This window comes from Vigna umbellata, chromosome 1, assembly GCF_029865625.1.
Source record: "Vigna umbellata cultivar VRB3 chromosome 1, Vumbellata_1.0, whole genome shotgun sequence".
In the NCBI taxonomy this organism is placed as follows: domain Eukaryota; kingdom Viridiplantae; phylum Streptophyta; class Magnoliopsida; order Fabales; family Fabaceae; genus Vigna; species Vigna umbellata.
The window spans coordinates 84,617,993-84,630,834 of NC_142165.1; the positions used below are offsets into that span (position 1 = coordinate 84,617,993).

Consider the following 12,842-nt stretch of genomic DNA (forward strand, 5'->3'; position numbering starts at 1 on the left):
ACTATGCTCAAAAACAATATTTTTTATTTAAAAATTCAATATTAATTCTACACTGTATTCTATTAATTCTATACGAAATGAGTCTCACAAAATGTCAGATTATGCTCAAAACCAATTTTCATTATCCATAAATTCAATAGAAAGCTAGAATTCTAATCCTTCAATTCCACACGAATTGAGTCTCACAAATCGTCAAATTATGCTCATAGGAAATTTTTGTTATGCATAAAATCAATATAAAGTCCACATTATAATCCATCAATTTTGCACGAAATGAACCTCAAATCGTCATACTATGCTCAAAAGCAATATTTTTATCCATAAATTCACTATAAATCCCACATTGTATTCTATCAATTCCACATGAAATGATTCTCACAAACTGTCATACTATGCTCAAAAACAATCTTTGTTATCCATAAATACAATATAAAGTCCACATTCTAATTTATTTTCCACACAAAATAAGTCTCACAAACTGCCAATACTATACTCAAACAATTTTTTTATCCATAAATTCAATATAAAACCCTCATTATAATCCATAAATTTGAAACACACACAATGAGCGTCACAAATAGTCATTATATGCTCAAAAGCATTCTTTGTTATCCATAAATTCAATATAAAGTCTACTTTGTAATCCATCAAATCCACAAAATGAGTCTCACAAACTTTCACACTATGCTCAAAAACAAAATTTGTTATCCATAAATTTAATATAAAGCCCACATTGTATTCCATAAATTTCACATGAAATGAGTCTTACAAACCATTATACTATGCTAAAAAACAATCTATGTTACTCATAAATTTAATATAAAACCCACATTTTAATTCATCAATTCCACACGAAATGAGCATCACAAATCGTCATAATATGCTCACAAAGAATCTTTGTTATTCATAAATTCAATATAAAGCCCACATTCTAATCCATCAATTTCACACGAAATGAGCCTTACAAACCGTCTTATTATGCACATAAGCAATTTTTGCTATCCATAAATCCAATATAAATCCCACGTTCTAATCCATCAATTTTAGAGAAATGAACCTCACAAACTGTCATATTATGTTCATAAACAATGTTTGTTATCCATAAGTTCAATATATTTCCCACATTGTAATCCATCAATTTCACACGAAATGAGCATCACAAATCGTTATACTATGCTCAAAAATAATATTTGTTATCCATAAACTCAATAAAAGCCCACGTTCTAATTCATTAATTCCACACGAAATAAATCTCACAAATCGTCATATTATGTTCATAAACCATGTATGTTATCCATAAATTCAATATATTTTCCACATTGTAATCCATCAATTTCACATGAAATGAGCATCACAAATCGTTATACTATGCTCAAAAAGAATATTTGTTATCCATAAACTCAATATAAAGCCCACATTCTAATTCATTAATTCCACACGAAATGAGTCTCACAAACCGTCACTCTATGTCCAAAAGAAATTTTTGTTATCCATAAATTCAATATAAAGTCCACATTGTAATCCATCAATTCCACACGAAATGAGAGTCACAAGCTATCATTCTATGCTCAAAAGCAATCTTTGGTACCCATAAATTCAAAATAAAGTCCAAATGTAATTAATCGATTTCACACAAAATAAACCTCATAGTCATTGTTTCCTATGATAACTAAAAAAATTCATCTCACAAAAGTATTCAAAGTGTTGATGCAAATATACTCATGCACTATCTTAACTATGATTAAATAATTCAAATTATGCGCCCTATTTCTCAATGTGGATGCCGTCCATGTTACACAACCAATATCCACTTGTAATCTCCTATTATCATTCAAGCATAAAATATCCACATACAAAATAAAGCATTCATGTTGCTACTCTATTATAAGTAACAACTCATATAAGCAACCAATATTTCCAACTAAAAAATATCACCAACCGAAGTCAACCAATTCAAAATAAGATATCCACATAGCTGACCATTTGAGCTTTCCGACCAATACAAAATATCAAAAGAAGTACAAGCCCAACTCAAAATTAAATTAGATAGAAAAAATAAAGTTAAATTCAATAACGGGCAAAAAAAACCAACATTCGATCCTTCTTTAGATAAAAAAAATCATATTGCAACAAGATTATAGGGGACAAGTTAGATATAGTTAATAAAAATTTTCAAAAATAGTATAAACATGTCAACTACATTTAGAATGCATGCATAAATCATATTTACAAAAATGAATAAATATAAAGTCCAATTATAGTCCAAAATCCTTCCACTTTGGCCCAACAAAAAATCAAAAGAGAGACTTGTCCGAATAAAAAGGGGCAACTCAAAATTTTCTACCCTAAACAAAGAAAGTCAAAGTGCACTTTCATAACTGTATTTATGATGGGATAACTCAAAATATACCCATATGAAATTTGCAAAGGGAAACAAGAAAATCAAAAGTGCAATTCAAGAATTCCATGTGGAATAACCCAAAATATACCCTTATGGAAATCAAAAGTGCAATTCAAGAATTCCATGTGGAATAACCCAAAATATACCCTTATGGAACTCACACTGTGAACAAAAACTCAAAGTGATATCCAACTGTTTGTTCCATTTAAGGTGTGTGCCCACCTCCTCAAGTTATAGCACTTTCATAATTGCAACCACACCATCAACTCAGATTTATGGAGTGAGTAAAACAATATATTTGCAAGCTATCAAATTCAAACGAAACTCAAGCAATCTTTTGTTATCAACAAATTCAACATAAAGACCAATTGTAATATGTCAATTACACATTAAATAAGCCTCACACACCGTCCTTGTTTCTTGGCTTAAAATAACTATAGGCATGTGGTTAAAAACAATTACGACAAAAGGAGTTAATGTTACCTGGCTTGAAGACGGTAAGAAAGTTTCACCAAGGAGACAACAAATACAAGGAGGTTTGAACTTGAAAGAGGCGACTTCGTAATAAAAAACTAAATTTTCAACAAACTAATGGTATAAACAGTTAAAATTAACGGTTAAAAATTGACACGTGCAATATAATATAAAGATCAAACAATTAAAGAGAAATATAAATGTGTTTTAAAAACTAACTTGCCTGAAGAACACAACTATTTGTTCCACTTCTCTTTCCTTTTTTAGTGTTCTCACCGCAAAGATCAACAATTTATAACTAATTCAAAAAATTAGAGCCACAATATTAACTCAGATTTATAATTGGAGGGACATTCTGATATCAGTTTTATAGTGTGTAAAACAATATATTTACAAGTTGTCAAATCAATACAAGGTTCAAAATCATATTTGTAAGCAATAACTCATAATCATCTAAAATTTGCATTATGAATAAAAGAAATCTAAATAGATACCAATATTGGTGACAAAGCTCAATCCATGAAAGCGCATATTGTAATAAAATAGGACAAATTTCCATTCTGAAGTAAAATTAGAAAGAAAAAAAAGCATGTTGTTGAAAACAATTGCGGTAAAAGGAGTCAATGTTACCTGGCTTGAACATTGTACAAAAACACGAAGAAGGCTTCACCAAGGGGACTACAAATACAAGGAGGTTAAAAATGCATATCGCTGACATCATCTAGAAGATTGTAGTTGCACCCTCAAAAGTTAAAAATAAACCAAAAGAAAGATCAAAAGCCAATTACACAGAATGAACCTTAATTTCTAACACGTGTAATAAACATTTATCATATCTCAAGCATTAAATTGACATGACCAGACATAATATAAAGATCAAACTGTTAAAGAGAAAGATAAAGGTGTATTATAAACTAACTTGCATGAAGAACACAATTGTTTGTTCCACTTCTTTTCTTTTTTGATTCTCCTCACCACAATAATCCATTTCTAAGATCAAGAATTCATAATAATTAATTCATATAATTGGAGGCACAATTTTTACTCAAATTTAAAATTGGAGGGACATTCTCATCTTAGTTTTATAGTATCCATAAGACAATATATTTATACGTTGTCAAATCAATATAAGGCTAAAAAACATATTTGTAAACAATAATTCACATAAGCATCCGAAATTTCCTTAAGTGATACCAAAATTGGTGACCAACTCACATAAGCATCCGAAATTTCCTTAAGTGATACCAAAATTGATGACCAAGCACAATCCCTGAAACCCTATTATAATAAAATACGACAAATTTTCAAACAGATCTAAAATTACAAAAAAAAAAAATAGGCATATCACTGAAAAGAATTATAGCAAAACGAGTCAATGTTACCTGGCTTAAAGATGGTACAACAATAAGAAGACGGTACAACAATGAGAAGATGACTACACCAAGGGAACTGCAAATACAAGGAGGATGAACAACAATGAAGTGACATCATCAAGAAGGCCGTAGCAGAAAAATAAACAAGTAAATTTTCAACAGACTAGTGGTGTAAACAGCTAAAAATAAACCAAAATAAACAGTTAAAACAATCTATTTGTAATAAACATTTATCATATCTCAGGCACTAAATTGACACTAGCAAACATAATATAAAGATCAGACTGTTAAAGAGAAAGATAAAGGTGTATTAAAAACTAACTTGCATGAAGAACACAATAATTCTTCTCAGTAATCCATTTCTGGGATCAAGAATTCATAATTAATTCATATAATTGGAGGCACAATACTTACTTAGATTTAAAATTGAAGGGACATTCTCATCTTAGTTCTATAGTATGCATAAAACAATATATTTGTAGTTTGTCAATTCGATACAAGGCTTAAAGAACATATTTGGAAGCAATAACTCACATAAGCATCCGAAATTTGCATTGTGAATATATGGAATCATAAGAGATACCAAAATTGGTGACCAAGCTAAATCCCTGAAAGTCTATTGTAATAAAATAAGACAAATTTTCAAACTGATGTAAAATTACAAAAAAAATAGGCATGTCACTAAAAAGAATTGTGGCACAAGGAGTCAATGTTACCTGGCTTGAAGATGGTACAACAATGAGAAGAAGGCTACGCCAAGGAAATTGCAAATAAAAGGAGGATGGAACAGCAATGGGGCCACATCATCAAGAAGGTCGTAGCCGAACAATAAACAACTAAAATTTCAACAGACTAATGATACAAACAATTAAAAATAAACGAAAATAAAGAGTTAAAAAGTCAATTCGTTAAAATGATTAATCCTGATTTTCTAGAACATGTAATAAACATTTATCATATCTCAGGGATTAAATTGACCAGAGCAACATAATATAAAGATCAAACAATAAAAGAGAAACATAAATGTGTTTTAAAAACTAACTTGCCTGAAGAACACGATTGTTTGTTCAACTTCTCTTTCCCTTTTGATTCTTCATAATAATCCAATGACAAGATCAACAATTCATTACTAATTCAAAAAATTGAAGTCACAACATTTATGAAGATATAAATTGAATGGATATTCTCATCTCAGTTTTATAGTGTCCATAAAACAATATACTTATAGGTTGTCAAACGAATATAAGGCTCAAAAATATATTTGTAAGCAATACCTCACAGAAGCATCCGAAATTTACATTGTGAATAAAAGGAATCTTAAGAGATACCATAATTGGTGACCAAGTTCAATCCTTGAAAGCCTATTGTAATAAAATACGACAAATTTTCAAACTGATATTAAATTACCAAAAAATAGGCATGTCACTGAAAAAAGAATTCTAGGAAAAGGTGTCAATGTTACCTAGCTTGAAGATGGTACAACAATGAGAAGAAGGCTACACCAAGGAAACTCCAAATAAAAGGAGGATGGAACAGCAATGAGATGACATCATCCAGAAGGCCGCAGCAAAACAATAAACAACTAAAACTTCAACAGACTAATGGTTTAAACAGTTAAAAATAAACAGTTAAAAGGTCAATTCATTAAAACGATTAATCCTGAATTTCTAGCACATGTAATAAACATTTGTCATATGCGAGGCATTAAATTGACAGAAACCAACTTAATATAAAGATCAAGCAGTTAAGGAGAAAGATAGATGTGTATTAAAAACTAACTTACTTGAAGAACACAATTGTTTGTTCCACTTCTCTTTCCTGTTTTATTCTTTGCACCACAATAATTCTTCTCAATAATCAATTTCTAAGATCAAGAATTCATAATTAATTCATATAATTGGAGGCACAATATTTACTGAAATTTAAAATTGGAGGGACATTCTCATCTTAGTTTAATAGTATCCATAAGATAATATCAAGTGTTGTCGGTGCTTCTGCTTGACTGGAAATTCCACGAGATCTATTAATGTCAATTAAACATACATCAACAAGGATGACTACAATGATCAAATCAAACTGAAAAGGCAAAGAATACTATAATCAAAACTACTGTACAAATGTTTTAATATTGAACGTTCTTAAACTACAACTTCAAATAGCACTAAAATATATTGTGAAATTTAGTCTTTCAAATATTACGAGAAATAATAGGAGTACCTAGTCAAATCAAGTATAATAAAGTTCAGCCAGAAAACAATAGCTGATCCATAATACAAATCAACAATAGACCAGAACACTAGTAACCACTCATCTAAACCATTTGTATATCGAATCACTACAATCAAGATTCCACAAAGCATAACATGTAGGTTGCTCTTTCAAGTTTACATGATCATAGTACATGAAGTTATTTCAGTTTAATACGATTGATATGATTTAAATGTATTATAAATTCTTTTAAAAATTTAATTAAAATCATATAAGTTTGATATAACTTTACTTTAATAAGTTAAAATTGCATCAAGTTAACACATTTTTCTTTCCTAATAAAATCAAGTTGACATCACTTTTTCATTTTTAAAACTATATCATTCTAATAATTTTAAAATCAAAATCACACTAAAATGTTGTATTATTTTAGTTCAAGTTATAGCAACACAGAGTTTTGCAAAGGAGCGAGATTCAAACCTGCCATTCCAAATCTTCACTTTTAGCCTCACTTCCAAATTCAAGCTAATCAAGCGCTTCTCTAGCTCACCAATTTTCTGGTACACCAAAAATGTAAGCATCATCTTTCAAAGTAACACTTAAAACACCTACTACACGTAACAAACACCCAAGTGACTTGAACGTTGAGAAGCACATTTAAGTGAACATCCCGGTGCTTCTTTTACTAATTTTTCTCCTTTTTCATACAAATTTGACAAGACATTATTTCAATGGACCAATGTCCTAAGAGCAGAAAACAGAAAATGTAAACAAATCTATTAGAGCTGCTTACCATAGGCCTAAAACAAGATGAGGTTTTCTTTTTAAACTGATAAGCATATTTGTTATAATTGAAATTCATTTTATTGAATTTTTCCTTTTTGGATGAAACTTTATGAAAAGAGAAAGTCATAGATTGCAGAGACTAAAGATAATCGAACCTCAGAAAGGACAAAATGAGTTGCCAGTTCAGCAGCAATTATTTCCTTCCCACTCAACCTTCCTCCAGTAAGTGCCAAGAATTTACCTGTAACATTATATGCATGTTTACATCTCTAATGAGTCAGTAAAATTTTGAAGACACTTCTACTGTTATAGAAGAATAAACAACAAGGAACATACAAGTGTAAGGGGGATGGAGGGAAAGCACTTATAAATTGATAATAAACTAGGAACTGAGGAATTTGTTTCACATATGAAGTACTGAGACTAAATTCATTTGCAGGAAATTCAAGTGGGGATGGGTCCTTGTGAGGAGCTAAGATATCCATCTTATCCTGAAAGCAATGGAACTTGGAGGTTTCCTGGCATTTAGACCACAAACAAGATTTATTAGCACAAACATTCCAATATAAGAATAATTTTTTAGCTAAAGCAGAGATCATTCACGGATACAATGACTCCACAATAAGGCCTGAAAACAAACACTCCTTTATAATGCAAGAAAGTCATAACATATATCCCTTTTGAAAGGGAAAAACATTATTACCTTTGGGTTAGTTCCAGCTAAAGGAGAAGTGTTACGGCAGAGTGCGCAAGCCATCGGCTCCAAAACTGAAAACTATTATCTACTAATCACCCTCAAACTGAAAAGAACTTAGAGTAACTAAAACTAACCCCACATAAAAACTACTATACAACTTTTTCTATAGAAAAACTAAAGGAAGGAAAAAGGGAAGGGAAAGAAAAACCCAAACCATGTTTCGCGCTCCTCTTCGAGTGACTTCGCACCAGCTTTAACAAAGGGTTCTGTTCGCGCCCCTCAATCAGCTCCTTTTGCAGCTTCAATCCTTTGTAGGAGCCTCTGGTCCATGAATCGAGCCTTTTAGTGCATCTTCGCAAAGTAACCATGGAACTCTCTTCGCATTTCACAGTTAACTGGCACTGAACTGGTATAAAGTTCAATTTTTTTTTTAATTGAACTATAGAATAGTTTAATTAGTTTTTAAGTTAAAATAAGTTTAGTTTTTTTTAAGTATAATATAGTATAGTTAACTGTAGTTTGAGTATAGTTTATTGAATTATGCTCAGCCCTAGCAGAGCTAAGATTTCAACATGCTAATGTTATAAATAATCCTGAATTTCTAACACATGTAATACATATTTGTCATATGTTAGGAATTAAACTGACAGGAACGACACAATATAAACACCAAACAGTTATAAAGAAACATAAATGTGCTTTAAAAATAAACTTGCCTGAAGAACATAAATGTTTATTCCACTTTTCATTCCTGATGTATTCTTTTCAACACAATTGTTCTCTCAGTAACCCAATCCTAAGATCAAGAATTGAAAACTGAGTCATAAAATTCAAGCCACGCTACTAATTCAATTTTAGACACGAAATAAAATTCAACCCACTTTTGTTTCCTTTTTATTTATTGCTTCTCACCGCACCTGCAGCCAAATCCAATAAAATTTCTAAATTGCAAGAAGTTTAGACACGTAATAGAATGAAATAGAACTGCAAGAAAATAAATTAGAAGTCTAAACTGCAATAACCTAAAGTAATAAACTCAAGATTTGCAAGAAAATGCATAAAATAAAACAAATAAATTAGGAAAGGGGGAGAGGAGAAGAGAAAAATAAATTAAAAGTGTCAAAGACGATTAACCGGAGACAAATTGTGAGGGAAAGATAAAAATAAAGAAGGGTATTTATGGATTTGAACGTAAATTATGGTTTGTTAATTATGCTACGCACCTTGGGTTTTTCCTTTTACTCGCTTACCATTTCTCTTTGTTTAGTCTTCCAGCAATGAGAGAGAACAATAGAACCATCAAGATGGAAGTGGCTGATCATGCCTTTTAACAAAAAAAATTTAAAGTTTCTACAGTCAAGAGGGTAAAGAGAAAAAGAAACAGTTAATAAATTCTTGAAAAAGATATACTCAAAGTTTCTTTGAATTTAATTCCAGGGAATTAGCAAAAACCAATCTTGAAAATATAGCTCTTAACTTCAGTCTCAAAAAATCTGAAAACGAATAATTATATAAACAATTCATTAAACAAAATATAGTTGTACCTTATCAATTGTGAAACCATCACTAGCATCTCCCCACCGACTTCCACTCAATCGTTGATTGATCTATTCTTACATCAATGATAGTAGTCTGAGAGTGACTGAAGATGAGAAGGAAGTAACAGAAAGAATGGACTGTGTAAGAATCCCATGAATTCCAAGAGAGAAAGATATCTCAGGCATTAAATTGACACGAGCAAACATAATATAAAGATCAGACTGTTAAAAAGAAAGACAAAGATGTATTAAAAACTAACTTGCATGAAGAACACAATTGTTTATTCCATCTCTTTTTCCTTTTTGATTCTTCTCACCACAATAATTCTTCTTAGTAATCCATTTCTAAGATCAAGAATTCATAATTAATTCATATAATTGGAGGCACACTATTTTCACAGATTTAAAATTGGAGGATTATTCTCATCTTAGTTTTATAGTATGCATAAAATAATATATTTGTAGGTTGTCAAATCAATACAATGCTCAAAATATATTTCTAAACAATAACTCACATAAGCATCTGTAATTTGTATTGTGAATAAATGGAATCTTAAGAGATACCAAAATTGGTGACATGTATCAATCCCTAAATGCCTATTGTAATAAAATACGACAAATTTTCAAACTGATGTAAAATTACAAAAAATAGGCACGTCACTGAAAACAATAGTGCCAAACGGAGTCAATGTTACCTGGCTTAAAGATGATACAACAATGAGAAGAAGGCTACACCAAGGGAACTTCAAATACAAGGAGGATGGAACAGCAATGGGCCAACATCATCAAGAAGGTCGTAGCAAAACAATAAAGAACTAAAATTTCAACAGACTATGGTTGTAAATCGTTCAAAAGCCAAGTAATTAGAATGAATAATCTTCAATTTCTAGCACAGGCATTAAATTGACTCGCGCAATATAATATAAAGATCAAAAAGTTAAAGAGAAACATATATGTTTTTAAACTAACTTTCACGAAGAACACAATTGTTTGTTCCACTTCTCTTTCCTTTTTTATTCTTCTCACCCTTTACAGGCTATTTATACGAGTAACATCTTTCCGTAGGCAGGTAAACAACCAACAACAAACTTTGTAGCTCCGGGTTGGTGGTTACAAATAGTACAATCCCGTTCAAAACTCATCCCTCGAACAGTGTTAACCCTATAAAACAATCAGCTTAAAGTAATCCCTCAAACATTCCTAACATGGCCAAACAGAATCATCAAATATTGAAATTGACTAAAACTTGCCTTTGCCTTGACATTTGTCATCTGAGAATTACAACTAGTAAGAAAATATTTCTCTAAGCACGTACCCTTATGCTCTCCATACAATGAGAATAGTGATAGAAAAATAATCTCACTATAGAAATAAGGTAGAAAAAGTTACCAGCAGACCATATGGATATACAAATTTATCTATGCTCCCATGATACCAAATTCTAAGAAACCAGGTAGAATACAAATGCTAGAAAACAAACACAAATAACCGAACATTGTTATTCAAATGCTTTTACAACTAAAATTTTCTCTGAGTTTATTTTCTCCTAGCACTAAAATGAATCTTTATAATGTTTTTCAGCCCTCCAACCAGTATCAGTGTGATAATCAGATAAGTCACTGAAACTAATGATATAAATTACAACTCGATATATGCTCTTTAGTGGTTTGTCACATTTGGCCTCACTATTTTTTCTTGATAACAATCTTCCCTCATCTCTTCTCCCTCTTTCACTATTTATACCATTCTGTCATGCAAACTGAGTGCTACTAATCCGTTTATATAAGTAACTATTCTGTTACAATTTTCTTAATACCCTTCCAACCCCCTCCCTCCTTTAATAGATTCAAGCAAACTAACATATTTTTTTCGCACCATGTAATCTTTTCAGATTTCAATAGATATTAATGACTTATTTACATCAGCAGTAATGCTTTTTCATGAAAACAAGTCTTAGCACTTCATGATTATTAACTATTACTTTGAAGGAATTACAGATTTAAGCAGATGAGTACCTCAACTCTGAAGTAAATCATCAATTTTTCATCATTCATCACAACCCCCTATAACAGGTCTTAAAAGATGGGAAAGCTACAACATCAATATACAAAAGCTATGCAAGAATTACATTTATTTAATATTTCTATTTACCTTCTATTAAAAAATCTCTATCACATTCAAAGAAATCTCTATTGCATTTGTTCCGTAAACTAATTGGGGCAAAGGGATTTAGGCCTATGCACAATCACAATATTACCCTCGAAAATCTCGATGTTTCCTATGGAATTTGATGATGTAAAACTCTACGTGTTTGTGTGCGCTACTGTGATGTTCTGTTTCAATATTTTGGAATTGGAAAATACCTGGAACTCCCTGTTACTCCTCTAATCATGAGAGTACTGGTTTCATCATATGCAAGCTACTTTCAGTGGAACAACCAAGAAATTTGAATTTCGTAAATTCAACAAAGGGCTGAATCATTTAATCCCTCGTTGGATTAAAAAGAGTATATTCCAACAAAATTACAAGGGACAACTTAGATACAATCATTCGAAAATTTCAAAAATAGTCAAAAACTGTAAACTAAATTTAAAATGAACACCCAACTCATATTTACAAAATGAATAAATATGAAGTCAAATTATAATCCAGAATTCATCAACGGTCTCAATAAGGCTACTCAAAATTTTCTACTATGAACAAAGAAAGTCTAAGTGCACTTTGACAAATATATTTATGATGGGACAACTCAAAATATACCCACATGGAATTTGCACGGTGAAACAAGAAAATCAAAGTGCAATTCAAGAATTCCAGGTGGGACCACTCAAAATATACTAGTATTGAAATTGTACTATGAATTATAAAATCAAAGTGTTATTCGATCGTTCCATTTAGGGTATGTCAACCTAAAGTTATAAGACTCTCCATATTGCAGCCACACCATCAACTTAGGAAACAAAATATCTATAAGCTATCAAATTCATATGAAACTCAAAAGCAATTGTGACCCATAAATTCAATACAAAGCCCAATTATAATCCGTCAATTCCACACAAGATAAGGCTCACAAACCGACATTGTTTCTTGTGACAATTAAAAATTTTCATCACAGAAAACTATTCAAAGTGTGAACTCAGATATACTAAGCCACTATGTTGCACTTTCACAAATCTATTTATCATGGGACAACTCAAAATATACCCATATGGAATTTGCACAGTGAAACAAGAAAATCAAAGTGCAATTCGAGAATTCCATGTGGGACAACTCAAAATATACCCTTATAGAACTTGCACTGTGAACCAAAAACAATCAAAGTGCAATTCGACAGTTCCATTTAGGGTGTATGCCCACCTCAAGTT

The 12,842-nt window shown here is 31.0% G+C and overlaps 3 long non-coding RNA genes across 3 annotated transcripts; all 3 read right to left on the minus strand.

Moving 5' to 3' along the window:
• Window positions 1–3,408: 3,408 nt before the first annotated feature.
• Window positions 3,409–9,827, minus strand: LOC148206649 (uncharacterized). Its single transcript, XR_015786267.1, has 3 exons — window positions 9,738–9,827; window positions 4,258–4,324; window positions 3,409–4,153 (listed from the first exon to the last, which is right to left on the minus strand). It is a non-coding gene; the product is annotated as an uncharacterized LOC148206649 (long non-coding RNA).
• On the minus strand, window positions 4,689–7,015 carry LOC148206650 (uncharacterized). Its single transcript, XR_015786217.1, has 3 exons — window positions 6,937–7,015; window positions 5,711–6,268; window positions 4,689–5,609 (listed from the first exon to the last, which is right to left on the minus strand). It is a non-coding gene; the product is annotated as an uncharacterized LOC148206650 (long non-coding RNA).
• On the minus strand, window positions 7,593–8,350 carry LOC148206651 (uncharacterized). Its single transcript, XR_015786901.1, has 3 exons — window positions 8,154–8,350; window positions 7,946–8,042; window positions 7,593–7,760 (listed from the first exon to the last, which is right to left on the minus strand). It is a non-coding gene; the product is annotated as an uncharacterized LOC148206651 (long non-coding RNA).
• Window positions 9,828–12,842: the final 3,015 nt, after the last annotated feature.